The following is an 8,265-nucleotide window of genomic DNA, read 5'->3' on the forward strand; positions in this document are numbered from 1 at the left end:
TTAGTGTGTGCTTAAAAGGGTTTTCTTTCTTTTCTCTTTGTTTGTTTGGTTTTGTCAATGTGCAGAAACCTAGACTTTGGGCTATCCTTTCTTTCCTGCCTTTTTAATGACCTTTTCCTTTTTTCATGAATTGTGGTTTTGATGTCCTCCCACAGTTCCTGGGTCTTCCATTAGTGTTCAGTGCCTCACATCTGTTCTTGAGATTGTCTTCAGATTTCCTACTTTCTGGTCCCACCACAAATAGGGCCCACTCCCTGCTGTTAAGGACAATGGGCTATTTCTCCCTAAAGGCTTTCAACCATTAGTCTGGTCCCTGTAGGTGGGATTTACACCCTACTGATAAGGTTTCTGTGGTGAGCCAGAGAACAGGTCAAACCTGCTCAGTGACATCCAAAGTTAGACTGCCATCCTAGGATCTGCCCATCTTGTCACATATGTGCCTCCAATCCCTCCTCTTCCTATTGCAACAATCCCTAGATTGTCCCCCTCTCATTGCTGTATAACCTATAGGGCAACCCCTTCCTGTGATGTATGTCCTCACCTGTAATTAGGGGGCTTGCATGCCCCCCCCCCAAAAAAAAAGGTATATAGGCCTGGGTTAGCAATAAAGATGCCTCTTGGCCTCTCGTTGGCTCCCTCTCTCCCCCAGTCCTCGCTCCCCTATTCCTTTTCCCCTTGTCCTCCTTCCCCTCCCTCTCTCTCCACATGGACCACCAATTGGGGCTGAGGTGAGCAGGCTACCATGAAATGTGTCTGACTTCTTTATTTTACTCTCTCTCCTATCTCTCTCATGCTCTCTATGTCATATATACATATATATGTATACGTATATATATACGTATACGTATACATACACACACACACACATATATATTCTATACAATTGCTCTTACTGAACCCGTGATGAGTTGTGGGGCTGGCCTTCCCCCCACAAAGATGTACTGAATTAAGTAAATATGCTGCACAAGAAACACCTCTTTAGAGTATTGAAAAGCAAGAATGTTACTTTTAGGACTAAGTTGTGCCTATCCCAAGCCATGATAGTCTCCATTGCATCTTATAGAACACCAGCGAAGAATTGACATCATTGATTTGTGGTGTGGAGAAACATATGGAAAATAACCATGCACTACTAAAAGGACAAACTGATTTTGTCTTAGAAGTAAGATCAGAGTGCTCCTTAGAGGCAAGGACGGGAAGACTTCATCTTACATCCTTTGCCCATGTTGTCAGAAGAGACCAGTCCAAGGTGAAGGACATCATGTGTGGTAAAGTGAATGGTCAGTGAAAAAGAGGGAGGCACTTGACCAGATCGATTGACACAGTGGTCATATCAATGAGCTCAGGCGTAGGAACAATTGTGAGGATGGAGCAGGACCATGCAGTGTTTTGCTCTCTTGTGCTATGGGTCACTATGAGTTGGATTCAACTCGATGGCACTTAACACCAACACCATAATAGCTTTGTAGAGAGGAATACTGCACCTGATGGACTGACTTGGCAGTATGAGTTAGTTTAACGGATTTCTAGTCCAGAATTGACATTTTCGGTCAGGGTGGAGCCTTCTCTAATATAGGATCCTGGGGAAAGAGCAGTAGGATTAGTATTTTATTTATTTATTTTTAAATATTGTCTTGATGGATGCTCTAATAACTTTCTTCATTTTTTTCCCTTTCACCCATATGTGAAGGATACCACTTCCTTCCCCTCTTTTTCTATTTTCCTTTTTGAAAATATGTTTCTTTTCAATGTCTGTATCAAGTTCCACATTCAATTTTAAGTCTCTTCCCTTTCGTTAGAAGACCTAGTGGTTAATTGGCTGGCAACGTACTGGACTGCTAACCGACAGATCTGTGATTGAACCCAGTACCGGCTCTGTGGGGAAAGATGACGCATTGTCATCTGTGAAGATTTACAGCCTGGAGTAAAGGGTTCTCAGTGGTTTGGTAGTTCAGGCCTACTAATGCCTCCTGAAGTGAGCTAACACAATGTAATCACACCCAGAGGTGAATGAATCTATTAAGAGCAACCAATCAAGTATAAGATTATATTGGGATGCAACACTCTTCTTCAGGTCAAAGCCTGAACCAAGCAAGTGAAAGGAAGTTTACTCAGGTTGTTGTCTGCTCCCAACATAAGTGGATGCTGTGGGAAAACAAGCTTGCTTGCTTTTCACTGTGTCTTGCTCCTGCAGCTGACTCATGAATTTGGTTCTTTGTTCATCTGTATAGACTTTTGGAGGCTGTGTGGAGAGATTCAGATATAAGCATAATTTCAAAACCTGCATTCTTAGCCACCATATCCCTGTCTAGTATTCCTTTGGATTTTACTGCATCTTGTCTTTCTTCAACTTTTCATAAAATTTTCTTGGCTCTTGTGTCAGGATGGGGTATATCAAGAAACAAAACCAGAATATATATAGAGAAGTTTATATGAGGAAATAAATGTATATCAAAATTCATATCAAGTATCTCATAGGGACGTAGAGAGGCTAACCAGTCCGGGTCACTTCTGTGGATAATGCTGGGCCAAAGGCCCTTCCTGACTCATGACATTGTGGCCCAAAGAGCCAAAGATGAAGAATTAGCAGGACGAGACTGAATGGCAATGGCAGCTGTGAAGGTGGCACCGTGCTGATGGGTATGGTGGAGCTTCAGGTTCCACCTGCACCAAACCACAGGCAGTGCAAATGGCAAGATATTACAGTGGAGGCAAAGCTGGTGGTGACCCATGTGGACTGCACCCAAGCAAAGAAGGAGAGAAAAAAAATCCCCCTTGTGGCATTCACTTATAGCCAGATCAAGTATGCCACACTCCCCAAGAGTCATTATCAGGCGGTAACCTGATTGATAGTTGACCTCCAAACTTATCTTCTGACAGGTGCATTAAGTTGACAGAAAAACCTAGCATATGCAATTCACTCGGTGTCAAATTGGCACTTGTACACGGCTCCTTAAGTCACACATAATCTCCAAACCAATCAATAATAAAATCCCACTTCTGTTGAACATAATGCAACTAATACACACACAACTGGAAATGCACTAACCCCAGTTATATATTATATTTTATAAGTGAGCAAAAGCAATTCATGTATACATAAAAGAGGAAATATGTATAACAAACATAGTCTTCATTTCTGCCACTGTTCACAGGCTGTAGCTGGAATTGAGAGCAAGCTTCTTCCGCTACCACTTGTCCCCAAGAAATTTCATTGGAATAGATGGCCACAGGGTATTTGTTGGGTTAATTTACCACCGGCTAGCATGCAGGTGTTTTAACAATAAGTCTAAAGTAATTGATACTTATTACTCACTGGCTCCAATTAGCATAATGCTACCAAATTGATGGACCAATGTGACATCTTTATGGAAGGGAAAGAGATCAAGGTCCCTGTAGTCTAAATTATAGCAATGTGCTGGAGACCTGATATAACCCTAAAGGAGAATCAGGGAAATATATTGTTGCCTTTGACCACCAAAGACAAACTGATTCTGGTGGTTATTCGAAAGGATTTAAGAAAAGAGCATTGGCTGTATCAATAGGTACCAGAAATATTAATTAGTTCAAGCAACAAATTCACACCTGGAACAGCAGGTGCAACCAGAGTCACCACCTGATTAAGTTTATGATAATCAATTGTCAATCTCCAAGATCCATCTGATTTTTTTGCACAGGCCAAATGGGCAAGTTAAATGGGGATGTGGTGGGAATCATCACCCCTTCATCTTTCGAATCCTTGATGGTGGCATTAATCTCTTCAGTCCACCCAGGAATGATGTATTGCTTTTGGTTTACTATTTTTCTAAGCAGAGGCAGCTCTATTATTTTCCACTTGGAGTTTCCTACTATCATAGCCCGTATTCCACATTTCAGGGATCCAGTATGGGACTTCTTCTATTTGCTGAGTTTGTCTATTCCAATCATGCATTCTGGAACTGGGGAAATGACTACAAATGTGTTTAGGGACCCAGTGGACAATCTGTAAGATGAGCTTGAGCAAGACTTCAGTGATAACTTAACCTTCACATTCTCCCACTCTAACTGGCTTAGAATTGACACCAATTCCAGGGAACCAAACTTTTCGAAGGCCCACCAGTGTCCAGTAACCTTCCAAAAGTCTGATTATTTCCTTTTCCCCAATGAACAGTGACTCTGTGGAATGTCACAGAAACCTTTGGGGAATGCTGGGAGGAAGACTAGCAGAATCAAAATTTGGAAGTATAGTGGTGTCCTTAAAAGGGACTCAATTTCCCATTAATTCAAGCAGTTGTTGGTCTATAAGCTGATTTAACTCTGGGAATGGATGGAGGGGTCATGACTCTCCATTCAGGTGATTCAAATTAGGCTGCCATTCACCTGATCTTGAATTCTTCTGCTTGTACAGATGCAGTAAATATTTCATAGGCTTCCCAGATATTTCACTCTTATAGATACCTTGCCTAAGCAGCCAAAGCCATAGGTCCTCACAAGTCAGCTTATTCTGATTATTAGTTTGATTATGCTGTCCACTCCGGCAACCACGTCTACCCGACTCTGTTGATTCAGCCCCATTGCAGGCCTCTTAATTGAATTAGGGAAGTTCCCACTGTGAAATCTGGATGACATAATATAGCAATCACAGGAGTCATCACCGATGAATAGCGCTCTCTTCACAAAATGTTTTCTTACTATTTTAGTACAAGGGGTCTCTGCAGGGCACTCCACTTGTCGGTGTACCGTTGTAACAAGAACAGTTGGGCTAATCTCCTCAAGTGTATGGTCGGCGAAAGGCTAATGGTTTTACTGAGTACAGATTAATCTCTTCAAATGGGAGGGTGGATGCTGGTGGGTGGAGTGGCTAAATGGACTCCAGGAGCTCAGTATTCCCATATTCCATATTATCAGCCCAGACATTCCCAGCTCAAGTTTCAGAGTCCCATTTCTTCCGAATCATGGACCTTACTTTAACATCAGACACTGTAATAGGTTGAGAATCGAGCATTGTCATTCAGCTACTCTTATGATAAGACTCTGGGTTTGGTCCTCAGCAATATCAATGCTGTCAATGAGGCTTTCTGTCATGACACAAGCAGAAACTTTGGGGTCTTTTATTGGGCAGTTAAGCTAAGCTTCTGAAGCTCTGAGTCTATCTCTTTCCTTTATGAATATGTCTATTGTTACTAGTACCAAACAATCAGCTTCTTTGTATTTCTCACCCTGACAAACTTTCAGAAACATATCAAACACAGAATCACATAGAACCTCACTTCTCCCCAATACTGCATCGATCAGTGGTGCTATTTTGAGCATTACCTTTGCCACCTAATGCCATGGCTTAATAGCGTTCTCTTTACTGATTGTGACAGAATTAGTCATACGTTCAGAAACAGATGCTGAATTCTTAATGCTTTGGGGTTTCATTAGACTCGAGAATCTGCTTAGAAAACTCATCCACAGGATTCTATTGTTTACAACCATCCTTGGTAACACATGTGTTAGACTTTTCAGAGAAGCAAAGCCAGGATATCTAGAAACTTCTCTGCTTATATTAACATCTCATAAAAGGAATGTACACCAACACTGGCTCTCAGAGCTGTCGAGAGGCTAACCAGTCTTCTTCCTGTCTGTGGGTCAGATGCTGGGCCCAAGATCCAAGGAGCAGGAAGCAGAGGGGGCCAGGCCAGGGGGAGGCAACTGGGCAGATGGCAGCTGTGGTGGTTACACCGGAGTCTCAGGCAGCTGTAGTGAGGCACAGGCTGGTGCAAACAGCCGCCTGTGGCGGTTGAAGCAAAGCTGCCAGAGACCAATGTGGATTCCACACAAGCAAGAGAAGAAGAGAGAATGTCCCCTGTGGCGTTCACTTATAGCTAGAGCGTGCATACCACACACGAACGGAGACATCAGCGGGCTGCCTAATGTATAGGTTGGACCTCCTAGCTGGGACTCCATCCATCTCTTTTTATTGGTGAACCAAATGGACAGAAAAAACCCAAACATCCACCATATCGTGTTTATGAAACTGGAGAAACAATTCAGATGATATCTTGTACTTACTTGCTTCACTAGCTCTTTGTAGAGATACAGTGAACCCTCGCCACTTCGCGCTTCGACTTCCGCGGCTTCACTCTATCGCGGTTTTGCATAACAGCGCATGCTCTGTCATTACTGCCACTGATTGGCTCATACTGTACACGCTTGATGCCATAAATAATATAATAAATAATAAATGATCATTGTAACATCCAAAATGTGTTATTGTATTTTCCCTTTTTCGTTTACTAAATTGGGTAATACGAGTGTCATGGTGACTAAAGGGTGTTTTTTCATGTCCTCTATGCTCTAACTACGAAAATATTTGATTTACAAATAAGGAATCCTACTTCGCGGAATTTCATTTATCACGGTAGGGTCTAGAACCGATTAACCGCGATAAACGAGGGTTCACTGTATATGCAAAATTGTTTTCCTTGTAGTCTCCAGCTCCAAAACCAAACCAAAATATACAATCGAAACTAATAATAAAATAAACGACCAAACAACAACAACAACAACAACAAAGAGGGAAAACTCCTGATCAAAACCTGCATGCAGAGCACGTTCCAAAAGATTGTGGCTGGCTGGGCTTCCTTGCGCTACAGCTGAGTTCAAGAGCAACCTGGAGAGACGTTGATAGCTCAGGTCAGCATCGAATCTGCAGCTGCCACTCACCTCTTCTGTAAATGTCCCAGCACCAGCACAGGTAGCCTTCTGCCTAAGCTCAGTCGTGTCTATCAACTTCCATGTTGGTGGATGAACAGCTTATTCTAGAGATTTCATTTTTACCCCCTTCAATATGTGCCTGAATTTCCTGTATTCACAAATCTGAAGGCATTTGTGGAAACGGAGGGACTGGATGGGAATGTACGTGGCCAAATTCTCTATGCCGATAATTACAGGGTCTGGAAGGCTGACTCCAGTGAGGGAAGACCCTCATGGTTATGAGATAAAAATAGTTCTAAATGCACATTCTCACGACTGCAAATAGTCCCGACTATCGCCCTCCATATAGGAGTTGTCATAAAAGTTGGTTATCTGTATTTAAGAGCAATTAGATTCTCTTGCCGGTCCCACCCCAAAGGGTAGCAAACTCCTTTTTGACATCTTCTGATACAAGTCATAGATTGTTTCCCTGGGGAGGGCTCAAGGACACAAGAGGTCAAGACTCTGACTCAGTCTATTACCCACTTATTATATTACCCATTCCCTCTATTACATGTTCACCATCTTATGTGTCTGCCTATTGGAAGATTTGTAAGCCACATCATTATATATCCCCATTGGAAAATACATTAGGCCTCTTGATCCAGACATCGGGACAAAGAGTCCCTATAGCCTGTTGTCTTATTTTCTATAACTGTAATGCCCTCCTAAGCACCTGTTGGATTGTTGGGGGCCAGTACCCCAACCGTCACTAGCTTGTTTCTGTGGCTGTGCTTTAAAATAAGGTAACAACAGGTTCAGGATTTGATCTTCCATTTGCCTTTCACAATGAATCAAAACACTAGTGTAAGTTGTTAAAACATGAGGAAAAGTAACATTGAAACTTGCCTATGTGCTACAAAAGCCCCTCTATCATTTTCAAAAAGGTTAAAAATAAAACAAAAGAAAACAAACACCCAAACTTGTATGCATGCCTATTCCGGTATATTTCATTGTTAAACTCATCATAAATAGTATTCAGATGCTTGAACACACAAGCATCTTTAGGCACCTGCTGGATGGTGCTTTATGGAATTGTCTATTGTTTTGAGTGTGATACACTCTTCCAAGACATGGGCGTGGCTCAGAGCAAGCCTCATAGAGAAGGTGACATTTGATTTCAAATTCAAAGAGTAAGCTGGTTTTTTCAAAGTAAATTGAAAAGAGTGGGGACATTTTACTTGATCAAAATCATGGAGGTATTAAATTATTTGAGGTGTTTGTATAGGTATACTTGATGGCCTTAATATGTAGAGTTCAGCGGGTTAGCAAGGAGAGGATCTTTATTTTCTGATGAGTACAACTCAGTGTAAGAAGAAACAGCTGCAACAGTCTATTAACGATTGGAACTTGGAATGTAACAAGTATGAATCTAGGAAAATTAGAAGTAGTCAAAAATGAAATGGAATGCATAGAATTTGATATTCTAGCTGTTAGTGAACTGAAATGGACTGGTCTTGCCCATTTTGAGTCAGAAAATTATATGAGTTACAAGATAATGTTGAAGAAAATTAAAACAAGTCTACAAGAGCCAAAATATGACCT

The 8,265-nt window shown here is 41.7% G+C and overlaps 1 non-coding gene across 1 annotated transcript; it reads left to right on the forward strand.

The window, feature by feature from the left end:
- The first annotated feature begins 6,572 nt into the window (after positions 1-6,572).
- On the forward strand, positions 6,573-6,703 carry LOC115871495. Its single transcript, XR_004047340.1, has one exon. It is a non-coding gene; the product is annotated as a small nucleolar RNA SNORA44 (small nucleolar RNA).
- The last annotated feature ends 1,562 nt before the right edge of the window (positions 6,704-8,265 follow it).

The sequence above is a fragment of the Echinops telfairi genome, unplaced genomic scaffold (genome assembly GCF_000313985.2).
Source record: "Echinops telfairi isolate 266 unplaced genomic scaffold, ASM31398v2 ScPeMD7_5868;HRSCAF=6743_0, whole genome shotgun sequence".
Lineage (NCBI taxonomy): Eukaryota > Metazoa > Chordata > Mammalia > Afrosoricida > Tenrecidae > Echinops > Echinops telfairi.